This window comes from Chelmon rostratus, chromosome 19 (assembly GCF_017976325.1).
Source record: "Chelmon rostratus isolate fCheRos1 chromosome 19, fCheRos1.pri, whole genome shotgun sequence".
NCBI classification, from domain to species: domain Eukaryota; kingdom Metazoa; phylum Chordata; class Actinopteri; order Chaetodontiformes; family Chaetodontidae; genus Chelmon; species Chelmon rostratus.
This window is the reverse complement of record NC_055676.1, coordinates 19,654,733-19,660,732: the sequence shown is the minus strand read 5'-3', so window position 1 is coordinate 19,660,732 and position 6,000 is coordinate 19,654,733.

Sequence of the window (6,000 nt, the reverse complement as noted above, 5' to 3'; positions counted from 1 at the left end):
AACCAGCACTACATTTCACCCCTCTTCCCTCATCGCCACACGGTAACCCTATCCCCTCTGGTGACGGGCAGAGAAATGGAAACACGCTGATCTGTGTAGCATATGTGCTCACGCTGGACTGAGACCAGCATCCTGGACCCCCCCCCGCCTCTTTCCACCTGAGTGCAGAGTGACGGGAGAGGATGGAGAGATCAAGACGAGGAGACCGGTGTGGCCACTGAATCAATTAAGCTCCTGTAAAAACAGGCAGGGCAGAGGAGTCACAGCTGCTGCTACTGTCTGCATCCCGCCACTTGGATTATGGGTTTGTTGTTACGTTTGTTTTGTCTCTCCTCACTCATTAGGGAACACGCGGTGGGTTCCCTCCGGTGCCTTTCAGTAAATACTCCAGGCCCTTTTTAAAGCAATTTTCCTATAAGCCGTCTCGCTTATTGTCAAAATTCTCGGCTATGCTCATCTGGCACCTATCGTTGCTTTTAAAACAAGAACTCGCTCTGTAATCCAGTTTTGTTGAAAGTTTCCAAATGTATTATTGTATCATGTTTGAGTTGGCTGCATGGGTGCATGAATCAGTAAAGAATAAACAGCCACTGAAGACCATCCAGGGCATCATTTGAGAAACTTCCCCAGCTAAAGAAACAAATACAGACTTTAAACAAATTAAGATATTGTTGTCTTAGGCTGCGCATACAGCAGACCTAAATTAGCGATGCCCTGCATATGTTCAGCATAAAAATATTGTTGAAGGAAGACGAAAACATGTCAAAATGTTTTAGATGTCGTGTACAGTTAGGGTTCAAGTTTTTGCCATTCATTTGGCTTTTTTTTTTTCTTTGGTGAATTGAAAAGAAACAAGGAAAATACAGGAGAGAGCTGCATGCACAAGAGTCCACAGGGAACACCTGACCAAACACTGCACATTAAAGGCCGGACTGACCCCTGGACTTCTTCTCATTCACTTTCATTTCACTTACATACACCAGGTGCTGATTCCCTTTGGAAAAAGTGATACCAGAACACGCCAAGGACCATTCACATATTTTGTGATTTCCCAAATCTACAAGGGTTTTGGCAAAACCTTAAAAAGAGGAGACAGATAAAATTATGGGAATTGCAACTCCACTACAGTGTTTTTTTACTAGGAAGCATAGCTAAAGATGGATGTGACAAAGATCAAAGATATATATTATGCATACTCCTGCTGATCGCCACGAAAATGATGACTGTAAACTGGAAGAAGGAACAACCACTGACCACAAATCAGACTTTAACAGTTTATATAACGACGACAGCAATCCTGCAACTGAGAATGAGCAGTTTCATAAAAAGATGGATTATATTGTATGTTGGATGTATAAATGATAGTAAGCAATGTTGTGACTTGTATGTATGTTTGTGTGTGTGTCCTATCTTTTTTGTATGATTGCTTTAAAGGCCTTAAGTTAAGTAATGTTAATTGGAAAATAAAAATAAAAAGTCTGAAGGCACAAATCCAAATTTCCCCCTGCCCAACCCACCCCAAAGAACTTTTGAACCTGCATTTTCCATCATGAATCACCAATTCTTACTAATAATGACATTTGTTTCACTGTGATAAAGCTTGTGCTCGAATTATACGCCATTTCCTGTCTAACCACCTTAATGGCAAACAGAGCAACATAGATCAGAAGTGACCAAACAAGCAAACTTTAACAAGTATTTTCTGAAACTGTGGTGTCATTCTTTAAGAAGCCACACTATCAATTGTTTTTAAGCTCAAGCAGGGGAGGATCTGCATTGCTACGCTTCTATCGTGATTGACAGGTTGCTGTGGTAGCAACTTGACAATCGCCCTTAAGCCTACCCTACTGTATCATCGATTTCACTCTAAACTGGACCATAATTTACAAAATGAACGTTATTCTGTGTTGAAGAAGGCTTAATATGAGTGATTCAGACCATAAACCACTTTGGAAAATTTTTACTGAGGTAATAAATGACATGAGAAGTAGTTTCGTTTTCTCATAGGCTTCTTTTTGCAACCAGTGGAGTCGCCCCCTGCTGGCCAGTGGCTACGTCCACTACTTTTATACCGTCCATGCCAGCTGCCAAAAGATTTTCTGATTATTTAAATTTTTGTTTTAACTATATTTATCCATTTAACTCGATGCTGTTTCAAGACCTCCTTTACACTCCCAGCAATGCAACCATGTCACGAGGAATATGTGAAAAAAAAACAACAACATTTAAGTGTGAAATATGAGACATCACGTGAGATTTTCACATCATGTCACATATGAAAAACATTGAATTCACATACAGCCGTGTGATTTGCTGGAAATGTCACAATTTCGTCATGTAGAATATTCCATGTCTGTTAAAATTCATTAAAACTTTAATTAGATGTAGTACACAATTTAATTTACAAAGAAATGTCAAATGTAAAGATATTTAGTCAAAGAATATCAGAATCATGCATCAAAATTCCTTCTCAGGTTGTCAAAATTGATTATTGAATTAACTGATTGATTGTTTCCCTGTAATATCAACAATATACATGAAATGAAATAAGACAGTTTGTACAGTTGGCTGCTGCTTTAATGGGCACATCATCAGTATCACAGAGTCAGAGTAACAGCCCTGACTTCTGGTAAAACAGATATTTTGCTGTTTGGAGAACTCAGCTTGCATAATGATCACACTGAATTACCACTATTGGATGGTGGTAATTAGTCTTGGTGTTCACATTTAAGAGTGTGTGTGCACTGAGGCTATGTGGGTGTGTAAAAGCCACTTTTCCAGCTTTGCAATGTACGAGAGGGCAAAATGGAAGCATAAGTGAGCCACTCTAAGCATTGGAGATAAAACATGTGAAAAACCGCCTAACCAGAGTGATTGCAGATACAACCGGGACATATGAAGTGAGTTCACATTATGGAACTTCAGTAAACACACAAGATGGACCTCTCTACTACTTTGTGAACTGTTGCAGTTTGTGTGAGCTGAGCTGGAGTGGAGCTTTTCGGTCCCGATCGGGTATATTTAGCTTGTGTTTGCAGGAGAATGATATTAAAATTCAGCCGGTGAATGTAGCCTGTGCTAACACTGGACTTAGGCTACATTTCAGCAGGTCTGTTGCGCCCTGCTGTGCTCTGAATATGTATCCAGTTACCTGCCAGTGGAGCCACTTCACATATCCAACAGAGATCTGCTCAGAATTGGCGGGCTTGACCACCCTGAAGCACAGGGGCCGCTGGACACCCCCTGTGCTGAAGTTCTACTTTGATAGAGGCCCCTGAAAATGTTGTGACTGGGAACAGGAAGTGCCAACTGCCCTGGGAGGAAGTATCAAATAGAGCGGCATCTCTCTTCCACTTTGGTGAGATCTTGCCAGTTCGATGTTTTCTATAACGAGTTTCACCACTGGCACTCCAGACAAAAGGAGGCTTTCAGTGGGACCTCGCGAGGATACGCCGTGTTTTTACAGTTTCTCTCCTCCCTTTGAGCGAGTCAACATTGTTGTTGCACACTAGGTGTATGTTTTCTTTTGTTACTTTATCGAACCTGCGGAGGAAAGAGAAGAAAGCGGAGAAGGGTTTGGTGAAAAAATCTTCCGTCAATCTCCGGCAAATGTCTCAAAAATGAGATCGGCTGCAGGCCACAGTGAGCCGCCGCACATGCACACATACAGTAGATGTGGGGAAATGAACACTCAAATACTCACAGATTCTGTATTTCCTGTCACTCTCTCCCCCCTGGTAATTGTTCTTTTTCCAGGCATTACCGAGTCATGACTCAGAGGGCAGTTGACAATTTAAGAACGTGTCTTTCTAAGGGATTTTCTTCACCTCGACAATGTCATACATAACCATGCAGCGTGTGATCGGGAAATCAAAGCTCAGATCCTTAATATGTTGCAGAGGGTCATGGTTTTGTCTTTTATGTGGCTCACATTTTGGCAAAGGCTGTATCCAAGCTGGGGGCGGGGGGGAGGCTTGTGAGTGCATCCTAAAATCTCTGGATCTAATTGTAGGCTGCTGTGCGAGAAGAAGCATGTATGTCAAATACGGAGACAGATTCGGGCAAACTTCCAAAAGCTCAGAGAAGACACGGCGACACACAGAAAGAGGTGGGGTGCCTCGATCCGACCACTTAAACGCTCAGCTCCAGGGTCTCCCTGTTCCTTTCAGAGATCATCTGCCATAGACACTTTGTGGTCGAGTCAATGAGGCGGAGAGCTGGAGAAAGACGAGGATGGAGGGAAAGAAATATACAAACAGAAGGGAATGTTCGGGGGAGGAGAGGGGAGGGATATTTAGGGAAGGAAAAGTGAGGAGTGAATGGGCCTACATGGGTGGCTTCCAGTGCTGATGGTTTTTTTTTTTTTGCTTTTGAGTGACAAGGCCATCATCATTGAGAAATCGATGACATAACGCAGAGGATGCCGAGTAACATTTCAAACTTGGAAGCTGCTTGAGGAAGCCAGAGTTTGAACTACCCTCCACCTCATCTCTCCACCCATCTACACACACACATACACAGAACTGATCTACACACAGACAAGAGCGTCTTGTCTATCTGGTTTACTGGGTTTGAACATTTCCTGCTATATTTACTGTGAGTGTAATGCTCTGTGTTTGCTGTATAGATTGCTGGCAGTCCGTGTTTAGAGGTCCCGTTTGGAGGAAATGTTTGGGTTCTGCCTTGTGTCTGCTGCAGCTGTTGGTGTGGATTACCTGTGGGCGTCACGATGATGAACGGGCTGCTGGGGCTCGATGAAGTGTTTATGACCAAAAGGCGTTGTTGCATGTAACTAATCAAGCCTGACGCTGGTAGTCACAAGCAGTGCTTCCTTGGCAGGCCGCTCTCAACGGTAATGCGATGATGCTTAATGATGTGTAGGATGCAAACGGTCAGCGGATGCTGCGGTGAGATCATGCAGCTGCTGGACTCAGAAGTCTTTAGAGTGACCGAGATTTGGGACTTTCCAACTGGCTGATATGCCGTGGCTGTGTGCAGCCAATTTTTTGTTCTATTTATTGTTGTAACCTAAGTAGGAGATGTCTAGGTAACCTCTGTACTTTGTTTCAAGTGGACAGAATAATAAATTCTGCTGTAACAAATGGTTTGTTTCAAGCCGCCTGTTATTTTATCATCACATTCTGCACAAGCGTGATGGATAAGCTACGGGCCCCAGTTGTTTGTATGAGCGGATAGCATGCCAAAGCAAACACGTGCAGGGCTAAAAAAGTGAAAAATGCAGCGAGAGGCAGCAACATAATTCTGCAGCAGATCCCGGATCTGCGGGTTCACACTGAGGTGAGACAGGCAAGATGTAGAACAAATAAAAACACCCCCGAAAGCCTTCAGCTAAATAAATTATGTGCAAGGATGCGTAAGCTTGCACTTCATGAAGTGGTGAAAGCTCAGTGTTTCTCTTTGGCCTGTCTGGAGCGAGGTGGCCCAGAGCCAGAGTCTTTAATTCTTCTGTCAAACAGCACTGGATGCATCTCTACAGCTGTTACTGTAACTGTACGTCTCACCATGTGTACTCATCAGTGCTGTACACTACAGGCACTGAACTCTCACCATCACTCCGTCCCTGCAGGGGTGGATCAAAAGTGCTAAAAAAATGAGGAAAGCTTTGCTCTCCTTTTTGTTAGCAAGCTCTGATTGGAGGACACAAAGAAAGAAAGAAAGAAAGAAAGAAAGAAAGAAAGAAAGAAAGAAAGAAAGAAAGATGTAATGGGTCAGAAAAAGAAAGAGCAAAACGATGGCATTACAAAAGGGGAAAAGCAGAATCTATCCCAAAGCCACTCTTGTGTAGCAGGTCCTTGCAATTCTGAGCAGCCTCTAATTAGGGTAGTATTCAGGGGTGGCATTAGTTCCCAAACTTTTTAATGGGGTGGAAAGCAGAGCTCCTTTTAGAGAGAGGGGATAAGTGTAGCGACTGTTCCATACACTGAATAGCAGATGTAGAGATTCTGCACCTCCCTGGGAGGTATTCACTCTTTTTATTCG